Below are 7,857 nucleotides of genomic sequence, written 5' to 3' on the forward strand. Positions count from 1 at the left end.
AAAAATAACATCTATAATTTTTGTTAACTTTTATCTGTTCTATATCTTATATTTTTGTTAACTTTTATCTGTTCTTTATCTTATATTTTTCTTTTGGCACGTCTTACACGGGACACCCTGTATAACGTGCCACCTATACCCGAGCAAAAATTGAATCTAGTGATTGTCTAGTAATGACACAGAAAAGTTGGGTCTTACATCATTACTAGCTAGTAGTACTTGCTAGCTACTAGCTAGGAATGTAACGCTCACTTCTCCTAGTGGCTGTACTAGAAAAATTAGCTAATAGCTAGATACAAAAAGATAACTTGTAACTATCTAGCCTGCACTAGACAGTGAGTAGATAGCAAATACGAAAAAATTATTTTTCTTCGATAATTTCCCTTTCTCTTTCTCTCTCTTTAGAAAAGGTGATCCAATGGAGTTTGGTTTCCTGTAATTCTTCTTCATTACGTATTATTTCTATTCTATTAGAAAAATTCATTTTATACTTCGGGACTTGAACCTGAAGACCTCTGGCTCTTGAGTCTGGCACTTTACTTGCTAGACTACTACTATAGTCAGTAGTAAACGTTTTATATTAGCTACATATGGTTTACTCAACGCCGTTTTATCTAATGTCTAGATGAAAAAAATTACACAGTGACGAGATGGAAGATTCAGTAAATCCTGAATAGAAATTGAATATCAAACGATTTCTAATAACTGTCTAGTAGCGATGTACTGTAAATCCAGAATGAAAATTAGATGTCAAAACTATCTATCCACTAGATAATAAATTTGTGTATTACATCGTCATTATCTATATATAAATTTACTATCTAGTGGGTAGACAGTTCTGATATCCTTTTTCTATTCAGGATTTATCGATGATTTTCTATCTCGTTATTGTGTAATCTTTTTCGTCTAAGCACTGTCTATGTAAATGATATAGCTACTAGACAGTTCTGAAGTCCAATCTCTACTCAGGATATATCGATGATTTTTTATCTCGTTACTATGTTATCCTTTTCGTCTAGTCACTGTTTATGTAATTGGTGTAAGTACTAGATAGTTCTGACGTCCAATTTCTATTCAAGAGTTACCGATGATTTTTTATCTCGTTACTATGTTATCCTTTTCGTCTAGTCACTGTTTATGTAATTGGTGTAAGTACTAGATAGTTCTGACGTCCAATTTCTATTCAAGAGTTACCGATGATTTTTTATCTCGTTACTATGTTATCCTTTTCGTCTAGTCACTGTTTATGTAATTGGTGTAAGTACTAGATAGTTCTGACGTCCAATTTCTATTCAAGAGTTACCGATGATTTTTTATCTCGTTACTATGTTATCCTTTTCGTCTAGTCACTGTTTATGTAATTGGTGTAAGTACTAGATAGTTCTGACGTCCAATTTCTATTCAAGAGTTACCGATGATTTTTTATCTCGTTACTATGTTATCCTTTTCGTCTAGTCACTGTTTATGTAATTGGTGTAAGTACTAGATAGTTCTGACGTCCAATTTCTATTCAAGAGTTACCGATGATTTTTTATCTCGTTACTGTATAATTTTATTCATCTAACCACTGTCATGTAATTGGTATAGTTACTAGACAGTTCTGATATCCAATTTCTATTCAAGAGTTACCGATGATTTTTTATCTCGTTACTGTATAATTTTATTCATCTAACCACTGTCATGTAATTGGTATAGTTACTAGACAGTTCTGATATCCAATTTCTATTCAAGAGTTACCGATGATTTTTTATCTCGTTACTGTATAATTTTATTCATCTAACCACTGTCATGTAATTGGTATAGTTACTAGACAGTTCTGATATCCAATTTCTATTCAAGAGTTACCGATGATTTTTTATCTCGTTACTGTATAATTTTATTCATCTAACCACTGTCATGTAATTGGTATAGTTACTAGACAGTTCTGATATCCAATTTCTATTCAGGATTTACCGATGATTTTCTATCTCGTTACTGTGTAATATTTTTCATCTAGCCACTATTTATATAATTGGTACAGTTATTAGACAGTCCTGACATTCAAAAGACTGAGTAAGAATATTTAGCCAGTCACGAGCTAGTGACGGCTAAAAAACTTATCTAGTCATTACTATCTAGCTACTAGTTTTGAAATCTGCTCTACTAGATATATTTTTGCTCGAGTGTTTATAGATTTAACAAAAAAACATATTTAACTTTATTATGCGTTGCCAGCAGTTTTGTAAAATTTTCTACTGAACGATATCGGTGGTTTACGCCAACATGTTTACTAAGCAGCCGCTATTTCTTCTAACATATGTTAAAAGAATATACTTTTAACACGCCGGAGCACTTAATAAACATGATGGAAAAGTGTTAACTGCTAAGTGTTTCTCAACAGAAATCCTTACAACAGTTGCAAAACTGCTAACAGTGCAATGGAAAACTGTTTCTTCTGCTCAATGCAACCATTAGATTACATTTCATTGTAACATTGCTACAATACCCTTATAGAAATATCATACTAAGAATCATTGATAATTATTTATTTTCAGTATTAAAATTACTGGATAATAAGTAATTATCAATGATTCTTAGTATGATATTTCTATAAGGGTATTTCATTGCAACGTTTCTAAGGGCGGACATTTCAACATTGCTGCAACCTTGCGGTAATGTTGCACCAATATTTCGCAACATATATGGAATGTTACAATATTTCCGTGTAATATCTATGCAATATTCCTGCAACCTTTTTGAGCTGTATGGGTAATGGTAACGTAGTTACATTTATCCAGTAACGGTAACGATTAATTCGTTACTCTAATAGTTATTTTTTTGTTTTGAATCTATTAAATTCGGTCTATACAAGTCAGTAGCAATAAACAAAATGACCAATCATCCATTCTCAATATGACAGATTGCAATCATGACTGTGATTGGTCACTTTGCTTATGTTTTAAGCCTATGTCTTGGGCCTTGTACACTGGACGTGATTAGCGACGAGCGATGAGAGATATCCAATGAGAGCTCATATTTCTTCTTAAAGTAGAGTTCTGATTGGATATCGCTTATCGTTCGTCGCTAATCGCTAATGGTCTCATAGATCAGCGCTATGCACGACACGCGATATGCAACGAGCGATATCCAATCAGATATATCTTAGATATACAGGGTCCCTTATAGAAATATCATACTAAGAATCATTGATAATTACTTATTATCCAGTATTTTTAATACTGAAAATAAGTAATTATCAATGATTCTTAATATGATATTTCTATAAGGGGTGTCCCGTCACTATCGCATTATCTCTTAAGGGCGGATTCCTGAAGTAATTTGAATAAGAAAATTCTAATACAAAAATGACGAGGCTATAATACTTTTCAAATTATAAACGATTAAATACAATTATACTGGTTATATTAAAGTACGCGCGCTCAGGTACGGTACAACACATAGTGGTACAGGTGCATGTACATGTCGTCCCTTCTCCAAATATTGATACGAAAGTTTTATAATATACAGGGTGTTTCACTTTAAGTGATATGGTCGATTATCTCGCAAATGAATCGATGATTTTATTGAAAAAATTTTCAAACGAAAGTTGCATGGCTTGAAGGTAGACACACGATAAAAATGTGGACTTGACCTTGAGTGACCTTATCAAAATCAGGTTAAGGTCATTAATGTTTTTTTAAACAGAAACCTCTATTTTTTATTACATATTCTTGTAGCTTATCGCGAGAACTTTCCAAAACACTATAATAAAGTTACGTGCCATTGAGGGGAGCGGGGCACTTGGACACGGTGCATTTGGACACAGCCAATCACAGCACCGTGTGATTAGAGACATTTGTAGGGTCCCTTGGAACAGCGACTTATGATTGGACTGTGTCCAATTGCCCCGTGTCCAACTGATATACACCCGCCATTGAGTACTTTCCGAGTTATGGAGCTTGAAAGTTAAGGCAAGACCGATCACTGATCCGGCCAACTAAGGCAAGACCGATCACTGATCCGGCCAACTAAAGCAAGATCAAATCGAATATGTCTTTAGCCATTGATAAGATGTTCAAATGAAGCTCCATTTTCTTGCAGACATAGCCTCAACCGTTTCTCAAAATTTTCTACTGTTGAAATTAAAATATTTTGAGGAATGTTACGACAAACATTAGTTATTCGATATTTCATGTCTCCTGCAGATGTCGGCGGAGTTTTTTAAACAATATTTTTTATGTAGCCCCACAAAAAAAAGTCACACGAAGTTAAATCAGGAGATCATCGTGGAGGCCATCGAATATATCCATACTTCCGTATCCATCTTTCATGAAAGATGTTATTGAGATATTCTATCACAATACGATGAGAATGGAGTTGCGCACCATTTTGCTGTCACCACATTTTTTGTCGAGTAGCAAGATCAACCTCTTCTAAAAGCTCAGGCAATTTATTCTGCAAGAAAGAAAGGTAAGTTTCCCCATTTAAGCGGTTATCAAAAAAGTATGGACCAATCAAATATCCATTTACAATTCCGCACTAAGTGCTTAAACTCCAACGATGTTGATTATCAACACGTTGAGTCCAGTGATTGTATGTGGACCAATAAATACAGTTATACCTGTTGAGTTGTTCATTGTTATGAAATGAGGCTTCACCGAAGATAACATACTAGAAAAAAGTTGGATCTTCTCTTATCATTCGTAATGCCCAAACAAAGACAAAATTGTCTTCTTAGCCTCATATCATTTTCACTTACATCTTGGGTTAAAGTGATATGGTAGGGATGGAATTTATGTCTTTGTAAAATCCTCCACACAGTGACATAAGGAATTTCTAAATTACATTGCAGTTCTCTAGTCGAAATATAACGATTCAAGTTTACCATTGCTGCTAATACACACGGATCATTAACGTCATCTTCAGCATTTATTTGCTTGCGGTTTCTCTTACGGATTCTTCTACGCTCTCGTAATAAAATTTTTCTTATCTACATTGCATTTGAATGTCGTCTAACGGATATCTGTTATGATACAATCTTTCTGCTCTATAATAATTTCGTCCACCTTCACCAAGCACAAGAATAATATCAACGATTTTACTTGAACTGTAAGCGGCCATTTTGAAAAAAGCTTTGAAAAAACCCACTTAGGTAAAAACAAAAAGCTATACGAAAAAAAGAGGAAAGTTGAATCGTTCAATTGGGAAGGATAGGATTCAATTCCGTGCGCGTGAGCGTATGTCAAGCAATGCGGATAGATCGCGGAAACGCGCGCGCGTAAAAATCCTGCTCACAGGCGCATGCGTACATGAATAACGTCGGCGGTATTGTAATTTTCAAGCTCCATAACTCGGAAAGTACTCAATGAAACGTAACTTTATTATTGTGTTTTGGAAAGCTCTTGCGATAAGCTACAAGAATATGTAATAAAGAATAGGGGTTTCTGTTTAAAAAAACATTAATGACCTTGACCTGATTTTGACAAGGTTACTCAAGGTCAAGTCCACATTTTCATCATGTGTCCCCCTTCAAGTCATGCAACTTTCGTTGGGAAAATTTTTCAATCAAATCATCGATTTGCGAGATAATCGACCATATGACTTAAAGTGAAACACTGTATACAGGGTGAGTCATTTTAATCTTAACAGTGGAATATCTTGAAAACGAAACAAGTGACAAAAAAATTGTTTAGACAAAAATCATATGATTTAGAGAGGGACGTAAAACGGTGGCATTGCTTTGACATTGTGTAGTCGTTTGAAGATCACGTGACGGTCATCTTCAATTTCTTAAATGGAAATTCCCATTTTTTATTGCACTTTTAGATTGAGCTAATCTAAATGAACATCTCTCGTATCTTGATGACTTTTTGTAAAATCAATAGTTTCTGACATATTTGGGTCAGAAGAACGAAAAATGGTACTATCGTTTCCTGACTGTGTAAACCGCTTTTGGAGCTATCTAGGATCAACAACGTGGATGTGGCTGTAATCTAATCCCAGATTGCGCCACTTCAGCTCTTCTACAATATCGCGCATGATACTGGTTGTAGAAGGCGTATGGGAGATTTTCTCTCAACCACTGCCCATAACAGCACAGAAGCTTGCAGCTACATTGCTACAACGTTTCAAGATTGCATATTATAGTGCAATGTTGCAGAAAAATTGCAGTGACATTAATTTGCAATATTACTCTGTAGCAATATTGCAACACTATTTAAAAAATATGACGAATATAATATAATATTTTTTATTTATTTACTAGTTATTTTTGTTACTTATATTTCAAATTTAGTGATATTTCACATCAATAGTGCTTATAGAATAGTACTCAGAATAGTACTTGTTAGTGGCAGTTATTAATACTAGAATTAATCTTATTACATATTTCTTAAACTTCTTATTTAAACTCCCGTTTTCGGAGAAAATACTTTTTTTAAATTTAATATTCGTACTTGTTTAATTTTGTGGTTTTTTGTTTCATTAAAATATTATATTTTTAAACGAAATATCATTTTTTGAAATGATGAAAATAAAAACTTTTATTTCGTTCAAGGAAACCATGTCATTTGATGAAACAACAATATTTGTTGTTTAAAATAGTATTTTATAAAAGTTCCTTTCAAAATTTAGTAATTCGATTTGTTTAATTTGAATTTTCTTGGATTTTTTATTTTTTTTTTTAGTTTGGAGTAATCATTATAACATTCTGTTAAAAATCTAAAAGTAATTATCACTGGTTCATTACATTACATCAATATTCATCGTATATCGAATGTTGTTGCGTTGTTTCAATATCTATCAGTAAATTATCCAATAAGCACCAAGTAAAAGTTATATAACTATTATTTGGTGTTTGCTAGATATGTTATAATATACTGTGAACACTATAAGGATAAATTATATAAACACAAATTGTAAGAATGTTGTTGGAGTCATTGGGAATCGCCGCGTGCAGCTCGATCGTCAGGTTTAAGCAACACTTTAACGAGTCAGGACATAGATGAGTGACCGGTGGTATATTGCTTGGGATCGAAATTATCGAGGGAGGATTTACGAAAGTTTGGAGTGTGTATTAACAATCTTCGATATCTAGTAATTTATGAGACATAAGAAAATTAGAAATTATAAATATATTTTGTTAAATATTATAATTTTCTCATTTTTCACATTCGCACAATATTTCTCAGTATTTGATTACTATCAATATTTAATAGTGATTTTATTATCAGTATTCACCAGAAATTAAATACTGACGAAAAAATTACTGAATTACTGGTAATATATAATCACTAATAATTTTTTAGTATTTATTGGTATAATATTCCTGTAAGGGTGTTATTTGAGATTTTACTTTGTCTAATAACATATTAATAATATTATATTATATATATTTTGCATTGCAATGTTGCTACACAGTTGCGTTGTTATATTGCCGCAAGCGGACATTTTGCCGTTGCTGCAACGTTGCAATAGCATTGCAGCAACATTTTGCAACGTTGTTGCAATGCCACAATATCGCAAAACAATGATGCTGCAACGTTGCTGTGTTGTATGGGTGTATTATTTTATATTCTGTAATAAAAAAAAATATTGCGCGTGATCATTCATCAATTTTCTTAATATTTCGATTATTATTGCGAATATCGCAAAACGGTATGGGACTATTGTGTTTATCTCAATCCGCTCTACGTCCTCATGAGAGATTGTGAAGGTGATCTGAGATACCCTGTGTGTATGTGTATATATATATATATATATATATATATATATATATATATATATATGTATATAGTATATATACATATACATAGTATATATACATATAGTATTAAGACCTTAACTTAGTTTCCGCCCAAAAAATACTGAGAAAAAGCA

At 32.9% G+C, this 7,857-nt stretch overlaps 1 protein-coding gene across 3 annotated transcripts in view; it reads left to right on the forward strand.

Annotated features, from left to right (window-relative positions):
* Positions 1-7,857, forward strand: part of LOC116845707 (putative FERM domain-containing protein FRMD8P1) — a 65,854-nt gene that overhangs the window by 56,830 nt on the left and 1,167 nt on the right. The gene's annotated exons all lie outside the window — the stretch shown is intronic.

This window comes from Odontomachus brunneus, unplaced genomic scaffold (genome assembly GCF_010583005.1).
Source record: "Odontomachus brunneus isolate Ranch 3 - 2012 unplaced genomic scaffold, Obru_v1 Obru_scaffold_057, whole genome shotgun sequence".
Taxonomy (NCBI): Eukaryota; Metazoa; Arthropoda; class Insecta; order Hymenoptera; family Formicidae; genus Odontomachus; species Odontomachus brunneus.